The sequence below is a fragment of the Meriones unguiculatus genome, chromosome 8 (genome assembly GCF_030254825.1).
Source record: "Meriones unguiculatus strain TT.TT164.6M chromosome 8, Bangor_MerUng_6.1, whole genome shotgun sequence".
Lineage (NCBI taxonomy): Eukaryota > Metazoa > Chordata > Mammalia > Rodentia > Muridae > Meriones > Meriones unguiculatus.
In genome coordinates, this window is record NC_083356.1 from 41,753,180 (window position 1) to 41,769,934 (window position 16,755).

The following is a 16,755-nucleotide window of genomic DNA, read 5'->3' on the forward strand; positions in this document are numbered from 1 at the left end:
TTATGTCATATGCTTATCATCATGCTGACATTTGTGAAGGAGCCGTAAGAGCCATAATCATTGAGGTTTGGGAAGGCAGACAGAGGATATTTTTTTTTGCCTGCCAACTATGAAGAGGGTGTTGTGTCTTTTTTTGATAAATAGTGTCACTGAGTTCTCAGGGCAGTCTTGTGGTGTGAATTTCTTGACCACCATTTTGTAGATAGGGAAACAATTTTCTCTAGATTACCCAGTTAGTAAGTTGAAGAGACGAAGAATTTTAAACTCATAAAATGAAATACCGAGACTTACCCCAAAACCCAGCTACAGGAAATGGCAGTAAAATGTACTAGAATGTAACTACATTCGATAGTGCATACATCTGAACTCATCCTCCTTATTGGAAAAGGTTGTTACTTGAATACCCGGTGAATAGGATCTCCTCTGAGAGATGTAATTGCAAGCCACAGTTCTCACTTTAGAGAGCTTTGTTTTCTTCTCTTTTCTTTTTCAGTACCAGGGATTGAACCCATGGCGTCATGCATAGTAGGTAAGCAGAGTACCGCCATGCTAGATCTCTAGCCCCGAGAGATGTTAATCTTCGGCTGTGTTTTATTGCAGTGCTGGCAATTATAACCTTGTGCCTTGTGCATGCTAAGCAAGCACTGTAACCTGAGCTTTAGCCTGACCTCAGGTGACTGTTTTTAAAGCTAAACTGACTTATTGTAGTTATTTTTTTTCATCTTTCCAAAACTGGTTTTATATCTGGAAAAACTACTATCTTGATTGTGGGGGAAAAAAAATGCAGAGAACTTCTGAACTTGTCAGAAGTTACTTATTTACTTAGAATCTGCTTTGGTTCCAGGTCTGGATAGGTACTGGATGTAATGTGGATTTTGGGAAACAGAGTTCCCACTATCAGGTAGTCATGCATTCTAGAGCCGTCTCTCAAATAAGAAGTTATCACCTAATTGCAAGAGGTAACACTTGATTGTGACCAATACAGTGGAGAAAATGAAACAAAGATGCAATGACATCCAGAAAGGCATGGTGTGTGTGTGTGTGTGTGTGTGTGTGTGTACTGCAGAGTTAAGTATTCAAAAAAGATATCTCTCCCAAAGTGACAGCTCCATGGAGTGTGGCTGACAGAAGGGAGACAGTGATGCTCGGACCTGGGGCGGAATATGTTGCAGCAGCATGCCTGGCATCCTAGTTGGGGGTTTATTGCTGCGAGGAGACATCATGATCATGGCAGCTCTTATAAAGGAAGATAGTTGGGGCCGGGTTACAGTTTCAGAAGTTTCACGGTAGGAAGCCTGGCGACCTGCAGGCAGACACAGTGCTGGAGAAGTTGAGAGCTCTACATCGTGATCAGCAGGCAGCAGGAAGAGACTGAAGGCATCTGAAACCTCCAAGCCCAACCCTCGGTGACATACCGCCTCCAACAAGCCACACCTACTTCAAAAAGGCCACACCTCCTTGCAGTGCTACTCCCTGTGGGCCTATGAGAACCACTTCTTTTCAAACTGCAACACTTGGCACTTGGTGAAAGTAGATGCTAGGGTGGAGGTTAGGAGGAGGAGGAGGAGAGAGCAGGCAGGGCGACGTCAGATAAGGAAAGTCTGGGTTTTAGTCTAAGTGCAAAGGGAAGCAGTGGGCATTTTGAAGCAAAGGAGTGATGGTTCATATTAACAGGTGCCGTGACTTAGATTACAGAACTTCGGAAATTAAGGGCTTTTAAAAACAACCCTGTAAGTTTTACTTAAATACAACATAGAAATGAATCTCTTCAAAGACAATGTTGTTAAGGTCACTGAGAGCCAAGACACATACCAGTTTTGGCTCCAGAGCCTGCTCTTTCTGTTCCAGTCCTTTGTCTTGCTGTTTTAAGCTTCTGCTTCTGAAGAAGAATTTTGAGTCTTCTCTTGAGTGTATGAGAAACGGTTTCTAAGCTACTAGCTGATCCATTAAGATGAATGTTGTAGTCATAAGGCTTTACAAACCATGAGACATTCTTGCTAGTGCCTTGGGGAAAGTCAATATAAATTATTGTACTCTGATTATATGTGCCCAGCTTACTTCTCTGTAAATTTATACACCTGCTATTTCAAATGCCTAGCATCTAATCCCAGAATCAGAATTTATAATGGAAGGGACCTTTGGGTACATTTAGTCTGATCTTTTTAAGAAAGGGAAAACAGATTTACCTTATGCCTGTCCCAGCATTCCAACAGTATTTCTATCATTAGAACACCCTCTCCTAATTTACACATTGTTTACATCTGGGTTCAGGCTGCTGTGATGCTGGCAGGATGTTTCATGTTAACTGTGGCGTTGACCTTGGGCTGACTCACTCGTTAGGAAACTAATGTTGTGAGCATTCTGTAGGTGATCTCTAAGACCGGAGGAGGCAGAGGTGGCCATGATGCTCATCTCCCCTGAGCTCATCAGAATCCCGAAGGATTGACAAAAACTTCAGAAGTTTTCACATCCAAGTCACATCAGCACTAAATAGCCAAAAATGTTACAGCTGTAGCCATCGTGTTGGTTCTTACAGATTCGATTGTTCTAATTATGCAGCTGAGGTGAAAAGGTAAAACCTGCTGAGATTTTTACAGTCTTTTTATGGTTTTCAATAAGCTCAGTCTTCATACAGCACAGGTATAGCTGTAGCTAGAATAACGTGATTCGAAGAGTGATGGGCTCTCTCTCCCTCCCTGGCCCCCTTCCTCTCTGTTTCCCTCTTCTTGTGTATGAACCCATGGGTCTTCCTTTTGTCTGAGGAAAGAGAATGTCAGGGAAAAATGTTCAAAATAATAATATTTCAGGTGAGGCCATGTAAGAAGAAACCCAGTGATAGAGCAAAAACGTGGAGAGAGAAGAGAGGCTTCAGGGTCTAATGGAGGAGGCAGCTTGTGCAGGGCCTGGGAAGGACTGCCTAGCAGTGTGTTGGAGCTGATCACAATGGAAGGCAAGTGAAGCTAGCAGTTTACGGTGGGGTGGGGTGGGCAACACGGTGCCCCATTGGGATATGACCAGGAAGCTACTGAGGAGTTTGAAGGAAGTGAATGGCATTCTTTTTTTCTAAAATAGTTATTATCATATATTCATTGTACAGAGTAAGTTTTCACATGAAAATTTCATTCTTGTGAGTCGTGCAATTTTCCCAGTGATTGACGTTCTTTTTTTTTTTTTTTTTGAAGGAAACTTTTTAAAAATTCTGTATTTTTTTATTTTTATGTGCATTAGCATGAAGGTGTCAAATCCCTTAGAACTGGAGTTACAGGCAATTGTGAGCTGCCATGTGGGTGCTAGGACTTGAACCCTGGTCTTTAGGAAGAGCAGACAGTGCTCGTAATCACTGAGCCTTCTCTCCAGCCCCCAAGTGATTGACATTCTTAAAAGTGCCTTTTTTAAAATTAATTTTTTATATTAGTTACAGTTTATTCACTTTGTATCCCAGCTGTAGCCCACTCTCTTATTCCCTCCCAATCCCACCCTCCCTCCCTCATATCCTCCCATCCCCTCTCCAAGTCCACTGATAGGGGAGGTCCTCCTCCCCTTTTCTCTGACCCTAGTCTATCAGGTCTCATCAGGACTGGCTACATTGTCCTCCTCTGTGGCCTGGCAAGACTGCTCCCACCCCCCACCCCCACTCAGGGAGTGGTGGTCAAAGGGCCAGTCCATGAGTTCATGTCAGAGACAGTCCCTGTTCCCCTTACTAGGAAATCCATTTGGACACTGAGCTGCCATGGGCTTCATCTATGCAGGGGTTCTAACTTATCTCCATGAATGGTCTTTGGTTGGAGTCTCAGTCTCAGAAAAGACCCCTGGGCCCAGATATTTTGGTCTGTTACTCTCCTTGTGGAGCTCCTGTCCTCTCCAGGTCCCACTATCTCCCCCTTCTTTCATAGGATTCCCTGCACTCTGTCCAAAGTTTGATTAAGAGTCTTAAGAGTGTCTTTTATAGATAATTGTGACTGCTGCAAAGTGTTGATAGCCCTGGATGCTGCTGGAGTCCAAGTGAGAGGAGACCCCTTGGAATGGACAAATGACAGTGAGGTGGACAGCAATGGGCTCAGGTAAGGGCTGGCATGGCTGTGAGGAAGGAGGAAAATCCTTCACATTTCTCTCCAGTTTCAGGAGACAGGTTAGGGACAATCCTGGGTTCTGGCTCAGCTGGGGGGTGGGGCAGGCGATAGGGTCTAAAGTTCAATGAGAAAACACTGAAGGAGGAGGTGAGAAAGGATAAATCCTAAAGAAGGGTGGCTTTGACCTTGAGATTGAATATGAAAATGATTTTAACTGAAGACATTTGAGAATCAGCCAGATGCAGACAGAAACCTCCCTCAGCTTCTCTTATCTCTCCAGAAGCAGAAACTGTAGGAGCGTGTTTGCTGTTAATCCTCTCTCCAAGGGATTTATGCAACATAAACACAGACACACTGTCCTCCCCCTCCCCCACCATCGCACCACCATCACAAAAAATACCTACATAATTAAATCAACTTCCTTCCCTTACCTCTTATCTCCTAGAAACTCACTTTCAGAATTCCCCCACCCCAGTATGTCGGTTGTGGAAACCCCTATTTTGTTCTTGAGGTAGCCTCTCCCACCGTATTCTCCTAACCCATAGCACATATCTAAATGTCGTGGGTTTTTTTTTTCCTTGCTAATTCACCTTTGTCAGTTTAATTTGCAAATACTTAAGCCTAAGAGGGTAGAGAAAAGGTACTGCCTCTCTATTGCAACTAAACTGTGCTCGATATTCCTTGGAAGACTTCAAACGAGAAACCTAGAAAACAGATAGGGTCCAGCCTTTAATTTAGCATCCGAGAGTTGCCTGGCTTGTTGTTGTTGTCTTACACCAGACTTTCTTCTATAGCTGTGGTGCTCAGTTGTCTGAATTCCACCGCGGTGGAGAGTGGGGGTTTCAAGGTGAAAGCTTCCGGGAGAGAAGCAGACCCTGGGAGATGAGACCTGGCAGAAGGCGCCTAATGGTTCTGGTTTGTACTGAGGACTAGGTCCAAACAGAAGGGGACGATTTTTTGCAAGCCTCAAAGGCCAGGCCACGGATGCCAGAGACAACCACTAAACTTTGACTAGAATCTGAAAGACACAAGACTAAGGAATGTGTGCTGTGAAGAAATGGAAACTTTGTGGAAATGCTTCCCTCCCAGGGAGGTCACTGGCTGCCTGGGCCACCCAGCAGAGGTCATCAAAGATCATAAGCACCTGTAGAGCTCAGGAAGATTTTGAGATAATTTTGCCAGGCATGGAACCTCTGCACTCTAGGCCAGCCTGAGCTACACAACAAATTCCAGGCCAACATGAGCTACATAGAACATCCCTATCTTAAAACACACTCCAACTAGCAAAAAAGAAAATAAAATGATTTATTTTCTTAAAAGGATATGCATATGAAGGAGATTTGAATGGAAGGGGGCAGGCTAGTTAAGCGTCTACAGACAGAGATGGTCGTGGGGAAGATAATGGCAATAGAAGTTGAGAGCAGGGGTCAGCCGTGAGACATGTCTCAAAACAGAGTTCAAAAGCATTCTAACAGGTTTAGGTAATAAAGTGGTTTTAAAGGGTTAACCCCCAGAGTTATATATTAACATTTTTATTGACGTAATTTATATATTTTAAAACTCACGTATTTGGTGTTAATTTAATGCTGTTTTAACATATCTACAGAGTTGTGAAACCATCTGCATAATGCAATGTTAGCCTATTACATCATTTTTAAAAAAAAGCCTTCTTATCATCAGTCCTTCTCTAGTTCTCCCTCCCCAACCCATTTTATTGCTTTCCTAAGAGAAATGACCACAATGTTGGTGGTTTAAACCAACAGAAATGTACTGTTTCACAGTTTTGGAGACCAGAGCCTGTCATCTAGTGCCAACAGGGCCTTACTTAGAAGGCTGTGGGGGTTTGAGGTTGGGGGTGTGTGCCTTCTTTCCTAGCATCTGTCTTCATCTGCAAGCTCTCTCTCCTCTTACCCTGTTTAGTCCCTTTGTGTGCTCCTTGTAAGAATGCTTGCCTTTGAATCCAAGGCCTACCTGGACACTCTGGACTGATCTCATGTTGAGATCCTTAACAGTAGTTCTAAGGACCCGTACTGTCCCCAATAACATAACATTCATGGACTCCTGAACTTAAAATGTGGCCATATCTTTTGTGACAAGGGGGCACCATTCAGCCTAGTAACCTAGGCAATTACTAATCTACTTTTTAATCTTCATAGACTTGCCTGCTCTAGACACTTCACACCTGAGCTTTTGACCCATGGACTTGAGTAGATACGAAGGCTGTGTGGTGATGTGAATGAGATGCGCTCCCCACCCCCACCCCGAGTCTTGGATATTTGAATACCTGCTCCCCAGTTGGTGGAAGATTAGGAGGTGTGGCCTTGCTAAAGTCCATCACTTGGGGCGGGCTTTGAGGTTTCAAGAGTCATGCTATTCTCTGCCTCCTACTTGCTGTTTGAGATGTGAGCTCTAAACTAATCTTGTCACCTGTGCCTTTGTGCTACCATCACAGACTCTAACCTGGAAGTGGTAAGCCTAATTAAACGTTTCCTTTTATAGGTTGCCTTGATCATGTGTTTTCTCATAGCAACAGAAATCCCAAAACATGCTGCTTTCTTACGGCAGGTTGAGGATAAACAGTGTAGACTCTGGAATCCTTAGCTGATGTTGTGTTTAAAATGCCTATTGGATATCCAAGTTTAGAAGTGAAGCAAGATGCTAGAGGCACAAACCTGGGCAGGATTCTGGAAGTGAATCTGGGTAAGAACAGCTACACCTAAGAAGTTACTCGGTGTGAAAGAGGAGGTAGAACGAGAAGTATGATGGGAACATATAGGAGGTGAGGCGGGATGTTTGCAGAAGACTTAGAAGAAGAAATGATTGCTAAGAAGGCAGGAAACTCAGGAGAGCGTCTTCACAGAAGAAAAAAAAAGTTTTGTTTTAAGAATGTGGGAGGAGGCTGGAGGGATAGCTCAGAGGTTAAAAGCACTAGCTACTTTTCCAAGGGTCTTGAGTTCAATTCCCAGCAACCACATGGTGGCTCAAAAACCATCTATAATGAGACGTGGTGCCCTCTTCTGGCCTGCAGGTATACATGCAGGCACAACCCTGTATACATAATAAATAAATAAATCTAAAAAAAAAAATGAGGGAGTAGTTCATTGTTTCACACTCATTTGAGATTGATGGAAAAATCTTAAGATTCAAGTAAACATTGTGTTTGGCAACTGTATTAGTTAGGCCTCTCCAGAGAAACAGAACCAACTGGGACATATGCAAATATTGAAGGACAAGGGCTAGGGCTGTAGCTCAGTGATAGAGAACTTGTCTACCGTTGATGAGGCTCTAGGTTCAGATCAACACCCCAGTACTGCTAATGAAATCATTGTAAATATTTAAGAAAGGGTGTATTATGGGAACTGGTGATGCCAATGTGGAGGCCAAGAAATGTAATAATAACATGCTGTCTGCAAACTGGAAAAGCAGAAGAGCCAGTGGTACAATTCGGCCCAGATAAGCTAACACGTAAACTTCACCATTACAGCCGTGAGACCTCACTAGTAGTCTGATAACAGCAGTTTGGTGAAGTAGTTGGGGTGAAAACTCTGCTCAGTGAGCTGGAGAATAAATGGAAGACAAGGAAGTGGAAATGCAGGTCATTGCCTCTTTCCCAGACTGCCCTGAAGTAAAACAGAAAAATGAGCAGTTTTCTGTTATGGATTTGGAAGTTTGTTTTGTCTTGAAGATGGAATATGCTTTTATCCCTGTGAAAGCACCAATGGGGCACTTAAAGAAACACAAGAGAGTCCAGGATTCGTTCTGTTGAGGGATAAGGTTGAAAGGATGTCTCTGATGAAGGAAGAAGGGGCTTAGAGAGGTGCAGACAGTTATGGTAAAGCTTCAGATGCTTCCAGCCATGTTCTGATGATTAAGAACAGTTTTGTTTAATGAGATCAGAGTTTAGCCTGTTTGTATTTTTTATCCAAAACAGGTGGGATGGAGTCAGGAGAGGGCAAAGGAATTAACGGTGTGTTAAATGAGGAACTTATAAGACCTTGGAACCCAAACTGAGTTCAAAGGGAAGGAAGAACATGAGAAGTCTGATGAACAGTGGGCATGTGGTGGAATCAATAGCTCAGAGGCAAAGAAAGGATCCTAGGTGACCAGGGCTGAGGGTGATTGATCTAGAATAGTGGAAAGCTACCGTAAAAACCGCAGGCATCAGAAGCACTTGTGATGACCTGCCATGGTTATGACCACGAGTGTAAGGAGCTGAAGTGGTGGGCCAATGTGTGATCAGCGAGAACAGACGGCAGCGTGCCCGCGCCATGCTAGGCAGATGAGGGTGCCAACAAGTATGGCAACTGGGCAAGACAGAAACTCATCAGTCCTTTGTGCTCTGGTTGCTTTTTCTGTAAACAATGAAAGATCCGTGTTTAACTGGCTATTTTGGCTGTTGGTCAATAGGACAGTTGGTCCATGTCTAGGATCCTAAGTACATAGTAGGAGAAAGCCCAAGAAAAATGGAGAACTAACAATAGCTTTGTGACTGATAAGCACATGCCAAGTTGATTACTCTGAATGAATCCTGTATTTAGTGTTATCTCATTGAAAAATTTCCCTAATGGTATATTTTCTAATCTCTCAAGGGTGACATTATTTGGGCTGGTTAAAAAGAATAATGATAAGAGACAATTCAAACTGGAGATTAATAAAGCACTACATCAGAAGCTAGGCAGGTAATAGATAATTTACAGAGGGATGTTGTCACAGGAGTTATCAAGAGGAAAAATAGGCTTTCGGATTCAAGAGACCTTGGAACTCACACAAGGACAAGGCTGTAATAACTCAATGTCTTCTAGTTTGAAGGTCAAAATGTTCACGATTGAGTTTGGCTAGGCCTTTCAGGGAAGAAAGTTTCAACTCCGGAGGTATAGGAAATGTATGTTTAAATTCTCCCCATCACTTACTAGCTTAGTGACCTTGGAAATTTACTTAACCTACTTGTACTTCTAGTTTTCCATTTAAAAAATAAAATGAAGATTAAAATTGCTCCTACCCCATAGGCTTATAAATGGAGGTGAGGAGAAGCAATGGAGGGTTAGTACAGTAACTGATGATGCTAAGTCTGCAAGAGTGATGAGCAGTCATCATCATCATCATCATCATCATTATCACCATCATCATCTATAAACTAGAGATAACAAAAGCTTCATTGCAAGCCTTAAGAAGATTAAGTGAGGTGAAATATGCAAAGGACCAAGCACACAGTCATGCACTACATGCTAAGTAATGGTTAGCTAGCATTACTTTGACATGGGGCAGCAAGCTTAACCCTCCAACTCATTATAGCCTCTAAAAGTGAGAGAGAAAGAGCCGAGCCTTCCTTCTTCTGAGCTTGGTCCTTGTTCATGCCAGCCCCTGAGGACTTTCTAAATGGGGAACAGATTTTTGTGGTAGCAGATTCCAGGAGCAGGGCCCTTATTAGGTCTGAAAAGACGAAGTCTAAAGTAAACACAGTCTCATTTAGCCATTTTGGGAGCCTGTGACTGTCCCGAATCCTATTACTCTTGATCTGCTTTTTCTTGTGCAGCCATTACTGTTGTGTAAGAACTACCTCTGACTCCTAAGCCAGTGATCTTGGTAATAGCCAGGGACAGGTCTTACCCCGGATAATAAAACTGAAGCTGGAATCTTGTGATGTATTCCACCTTTTACACCAAACTCTTTACACCCCTGACCTATTGAAGCAAATGGACAGCTTCAGGACATAGCTACCATCATTATCTGATTTTTTCCAAGAATGAAACTGAGGCTAAAAGACATTAATTGATCCAAAGATTGCAGCTTCTGAGAGGCATAGGCAAGATTTTAGCCTAGATCCTCTAACACTCTGCTTTTAACTATTATTCATACTGTGGACACGACATTGAACATTTCCATATTACTTACTTTTTATTTAGCAATCAAATAACCATTTCCATACCTTGCTAGAACCCAGAGCAACACTGATGAGTCCTATTATGACAGTTCCCCAAGATCACTCCTCTCCTTTGCCTTTCAAATGACAGTGAGTCATAAAATCTAATGTTGATTGACTACATAGTTTAAATATTCAATGAGCATATTGAGGATTCTGTGTGCAGGATGCAATTCTATCTGCAAAGATGAACTTGAAGAGGGAATCTTTCAGGTTATGTAAAAGGGGCTCCCTAGTTGTTAGAGTACAACAGAGAGGGTGAAGGTTTCTGTTAAAGACTCATCACTTCTGAAAAGCATCTCCACAGATTACCTGAGAGTGAAGGTATTAGACCTCTTGAAGACAGAGAAGAGTAGACGGTAGAGAAGCTGAGGGCGATGGTGCTACAAATGTAGGTGGTGACAGGACCACAGGGATGGAGCATGGAGACAGTGGAGAGTATCTATACCGAGGGAATAGTGTTTGGCTCAAGGAAAAGGAAGTAATGAGAGACTCAGCTAGAAAAGCAGCTTTCGATCAGATCAATACATCCACTTTAAGATGTGGGGTTTTGTACATATAATTTTGCAAGTATAGACAGGTGAGTGTCCACTCAGAAAATCTTGATGGTCAAACCCTACCAATGACAGGCAAGGATGGAAAGGAAGAAATACTAGAAAATAAAGGTTTTTGGGAAGGAGTGCTTGGAAATACTGTCCTCTGCTCATGACATGGCCGTTGTACCCTTGAACTCACTGCAGTTTTGGTGACCTGCACAAGAGCAGCACAAGACTGAGTCAACATGATCATCAGTGTTCCAGCAGGCAGCACTAAATTGGACTCAATGGGTTACAAAAAAAGAGGAGAGGACCAGAAAGCAAGCAATGCTGAGGCAGCAGACACCCACAACTTCCATCTCCTGTTAGGTGCCAGTCACAAGCCCCACACTGTTTTACAGGAACAGCTGTTATAAACCAGGGTTCCCATAACCCGCTTCTTAGGTTTGCTTGATCAGTTGACAGACCTCAGGGAAACATGTTTGCCAGCTTATCACCAGGGATATTACAAAGACTCTAGATGATGAGATATGCTGGAAGAGGCATGGGGGAAGGGAGGCCTCCTATTCTTTCCTGGTATGCCACTCCCAAGGACACCATGAGGCTATCTTTCCCAAAGATCTCCAAACCCTGCCCTGTGGGGTAGTCACAGAAATTTCGTTACACAACTTTTCATTGCCGTGTTTCCATGTAGACCAGCTATGTAGAGCTATAGTCCAGTTGGGTCTCTGTCTTTTATTGGATACCATTTCCTGGATCTCTTTGCTTGCTCTTTTACTTGATAAAACATACCTCATATGAACCACAAAATACAAACAGTTTCAGACTTCAATGCCCAATAAGAGAATAATCTGCCCTCCTCACTTGAGATTTCTGGAGATAGAATTCGAGGTCGGTAATAATTTCTTTATTTGGTCCATTCTCTTCCAGATTCCAAGGATCACTGTTCAGACATCAGAAACCATTTTCAAATAAAATCCTCTTTACTTGGACTTCCCTCACCAACAATCACCATGAACTTTGCATCTAGAAACAGTAAATTTAAATTTACTTATTTAATCACTTTACATCCTGACCCAGCTCCCTCCCTCCTCTCCTGTCAGTCTAATTCTCATCCCCCTCCTCCCTCCTTTTTCTTAGAGAAGGGGAGACCTCCAAGTGATACCAATTCATCCTGGCACCTCAAGTTACAGCAGGACTAAGCACCTCCTCTCCCACTGAGGCCAGACAAGGCAGCCCAGCTAGGGGAAAGGCAGGGAACAGAGTCAGAGACAACACATACTCCCATGATGAGCCACATGCTGACCATTCTGCACACCTGCTACATATGTGTAGGGGTCTAAGTCCAGCCCATGCATGATCTTCAGTCGGTGGTTCAGTCTCTGTGAGCTCTGTGGTTAGTTTGCTCTGTAGGTCTCCTTGAGGCCTGCTTGACCCCACCGGCTCCCTCAATCCTTACTCCTACTCTTCCACCAAACTCACTGAGCTCAGCCTATTGTTTGGCTGTGGCTCTCTGCATCTGTAAGATATTTTCTTTACCCACAACGACTGGAATGTTTTGATGAGATATTTTAAAGGGCATCTTTTTCCATCAAATGTCCTGAGACCTCTGTAGAACCCCCCTCAATATGGTAATATGTACCTTCAACTCTGAGAAGTTTGTGAACATTTATTTATTTATTTATTACTATTTTCTCCTTTACAAAAGCAAAACTGCTTAAAAAATTATATCTAGGGCTGCATGCAAGCTAAGCAATTGCTTTACCGTGAGATTATACTTTCAATCCCCATTAACTAAATTGAACTTTCTAGGTTGGTTTTTTACTTTTTGTCATTAGTTTGTATTTCTTTCATGGTGTGTGTGTATGGGGGGGAGGGTCCTGAAGGAAACTGGGTTTAGCACAACTTAGTTAGCTGGTATTGGTCAAAATTCTAGAGTCTGACACCTGGATAGTTTATTTTAGACATATTTAAGTATAGTAGAATTTTGAAAAAAAAAAAGTTTACTGGTAATAATTATTCCAATCCCATGTGCACTATAAGGCATGATTACATCAATAAGGTTCATGTAGTCATGAGGATGGGGTTTATAGCTTACGGCCTAGGGTCTGGTGTGGTCTCCGACTGAGACAGTATAGTGGTCAGCAGGCTACAAGTTACACACAACATCTCCTGTAAGGATGGGTTCTATAGACCCAGGAACAAAGCTAAGGACAGAGGTCTAGGGAGGGAGAGTCTGGGATAAACACAACAGTCTGGGGGACGTGAGCATGGGCCAGCCCTACAGCTAGCAAAGATCACCAGGTTATCAGCAACATCATTCCCCGGGAGTGCCTCCACTGAGGAGACAACCCTGCTTGGTTAACAGTACTGGTTTCTCCAGTGCTTGTCTGTGAGACTTTGTGCCCTCTACTCATATTATCTACTTTCCTTTTTATTTTTTATTTTATTTTTTTGTCTTACTGTAGTGTAATCCTTTAGGCCTTGCATTGCACTTTGCACTGATAGGCATATTTTAATTTTTTAACATTTTATTATTATTTTGAGACTTTCATAGAGGAGTACTGTCATTATTCCCACCCCGCACTCTTCCCTTCCATCTCCTCCCCTATCCCTCCTTCTCTTCCAACCTTATGACCTCTTCTTAATTATTATTGTTTCTCTCTCTCTTTCTCTCACCCCCCCCATGGATCCAAAAATAAGATCTGATGAGTCCATTTAATGTTGCTTAGGGGTGTGTGGGGGGGGGGTTGTTTGTTTGTATTTTGGTTTTTTGAGACAGGGTTTCTCTGTGTAGCTTTGGCTGTCCTGGGCTTGCTTTGTAGACCAGCCTGCCTCTGCCTCCCTGAGTGCTGGGATCACAGGCGTGTGCCACCACACCTGGCTCTTCTTTTGTGCTTTGGGTATTCCTAATTTATATACTCCTATTTTTGTATATTTCATTTTTCTTTTTTCAAGGAGTATTAGTGTTATCATCTTTGCTTTTTGAGTGCCAGTAGAATAGGTATGTGCTTCCCTACCTGGCTTATTTTATGCATTCTCAAAAGTTCTAATTTGTTCCCTGTGTTTTTGGAACTACTTAAAAGGATAGGAAGTTGTATCTATCTCGAATGGGTCTTTCCATCTTCAATTAACTAGTGGTTTTAATCTCTTGTGTCAGCTTATATTCAAGAATGGACATCAAAACACTCTCTGGAAACCAGGATGGGTCGGACTGGTTAAACAGTGGTTTTTGTTGTAGGCCAGTCTGTGCGGACTCTTTTGTTGGGTGCTCAGAAAAGAACCCTTCATTGGCATGGGTACTTGATGTTCTTGGAGCAGAGCAGGAGAGCGACAGCAGGCCCAGAGGCCAGAACCTGGTCTGTCTTTTCTCCTTCACTTCCATGTGCATCCTGTGTCTTAGGAGGCCCCTGCTGGTGTCCCCTGTCAGGAAACATCTAAGTTTTACCTGATATGAGGAAGAGGCAAGTCTCCAGCTGCATGGGAATTTGTTTGTAAGTTCTCTTTTAAAATACTTTTAACTTGTTACGCATCGCAAGTGTTGCATTTTCAGAAGTGTCCCCCATGCCTCCCTCTCCAACGCTTTGTTTGAATTAACTTTCTGCTCCGTTTCATCTTTGTTTTTCACCTACCTGTGTTCCGCCAGGTTGCTGGTCACTTTAACTGTTTAATGTCATCTTTTACTTTGTTGCTCCTATTTATTCTCTCATTGACTGTGATGCTTTGCTTTGTTAAAAACAAACAAACAAACAAACAAACCATTTTTACTTATCTCAGGGTCTTTTATTATATAGAAACCATTAAAAAAGTAGATTTTTCATTCCTGGGTGACCGGTACAGAGTGTACAGAGTGAAATTCAAATGTGTCAGGGAATGGTGATACATCTTTTTGAGAAGGTGTTCGGAAGGTGTTCAGTCTTAATCAATACCTCATTTTTCTTCCAAAAGAACAGTTTCAAAGTCCTTCTACTGATCTTTCTGTTGGCCTCTAAGATGGAATCGTTTTTCAGTCTCAAACATAAAGGGCACAAGAAAAGGTTACAAAATATTTCCCTGAAGAGAGGTAGGTATGTGTGGGTTTGCATGCATGTGTGCCTATGTTGTGAGTGTGCGTGTGTGTGAGTGTGTGTTTCTCTCTGTGTGTTTATATATGCACATGTGCTTGTTATCTTGGACATGGATGCAGTTCAATTCTTGTTGCTGTTTACAGGTAAGTAAGGATGAGCCTGAACATAGCAGTTTTGAATCCAGTTGACAGCCCTTTCTTACATTTTCTATCCTGCTTCCACGAGACACTATTTCTTCCTTTGTGATTGGCACTTTCCGCCATGTGGGTTAAATCTCAAGAAACAGAAGTTCCACACTAGTGTTAAGAGGCAGTTTTGAGAGGCTGGTTTAAAGAGTGCGAATGCTCCAGTAACTCTTTCAAAGACTCACTTCTGTGTGTGCGGTATGCACACGTGTGCGCAGCTGCGTGCATCTGTGTTCACACATGGAGGATCAGGTGCTCTTCTCCATCATTCTCTCCCCTTTCCTTTGAGGTAGGGTCCCTCCTCAAACCTGGGGGTTGTGTTCTTTCAGCTTGGCTGGAAGTTAGCAAACCACGATCCTCCTTATTGCTGAGAATACAAGCATGCATGCAATGCCCAGTGCGCTTCACGGATGCTCATGACTGTGCAACGAGTGCTCTAGATCACTGAGCAAACCAGGGCCATTCTCTAGCTCCGAAAGATCCCAAAAAAGATCGAATGTTCAGGATGTATTTAAATTTCCCAACTGTTTTCACATCAAAGGTAATTTAAGCTTCCTTTTTACATATACAGTAAAAGCTTTGGTTTTATTTAAGCCACTTCTGTACTTATCATGAACAATTCAAGTCAAAGAAAAAAATGCAAAGGAGAAAATTATTTGAAAAACTAGCTAACAGGGTTGGAGAGATGGCTCAGTGGTTAAGAGCACTGCCTGCTCTTCCAAAGGACACAAGTACAATTCCCAGCACCCACATGGCAGTGAACAACTGTCTGTAACACCAATTCCAAGGAATCTGACACCTTCACAATAATGCACATAAAATAAAATTAATTATATATATATATATTTTAAAGAAAGAAAACCCATCTAACATCCCATCAAAAGAGAGGATTTCAGGCTTCTCTGACAGTATGAGCAGACTGGACAGAAAACACTACCGACCTCTGCTCCTCTCTCCACCTTACTTCTGACTCTTAAAGGCTTTTTGCATCTAAAAGTTCAAGCATCAGACCCAGACCCTCCCATCATCTCAGTATTTACCACAGTGGTAACTTGGCTGGTCTCCTGGCGCTCAGTGATGTCAAAATGCAATGGTGACTGTGTTCCTTGATGACTTCATCTCAGGGAGTTGGACCGCAGATGACCACAGTTCTTTTACCTCTAAAGTTATATAAATCTCCAACAGTTCTAGGTGTTGGTGTACTTAAAAAAAAAATAAAAAACTTTATTTACATTTTTTATCTTTTTTCTCCCTGCTCCATCCCAATCCCTACAAAAACCCCAACACCAGGGAGGAGAGAGAAAGGACTAGTGGGAGAGGGTGTGTAGTTCTCTTAGCTGCTTTCTGCTGGTTAGGGTTGTCGGGTTCCTTGGAGCCAGTCTAATCCTCATTTCAGATCTCCAACTTCTTGTCTCACTGCAACAACAGTGGCATTGTTCTTTCTCAGAGCTCCTCCACACTCTCTGGGCTCTGGCATTTATTCTCTCTCCAGAGTCCTCAGATTTAAACTATCTGCAGCTGGCAAAAAGTGCCTCTGAGAGCCTGCATGAAGCAAATAGTTTGCTGAGGTGGACCATCTGAATCAGTCCCATATCCCGCCCCTGGGAGTAAAACAAGACCATGTTTATATCCACAAAATCTAGGTGTTCTGTTTTCCTAAGCACCAATCTAAAAATGTATGAATTTTAATGCTAATTATTTGTGGACTATCTCTCATGTTGTATGCTTTATATACCTAGTCTTAATTAATCCTCATGCGGGATGAGTTTATGAAAAATCAAAAGAAAGCAAAACTCCCCAATCCAAAGCTTAGTGTGCTAAGCAAGTTGCCCAAATTGATATAGTAAGTAATGTTAGAGTCAGGATTTGAACTCAGGAGCCTAGGCTCTTTCTCACACACACTGTCCATTTGCACATTAGTATTCATTTTTTGTCATTTACACACACACACACACACACACACACAAACACATAAAT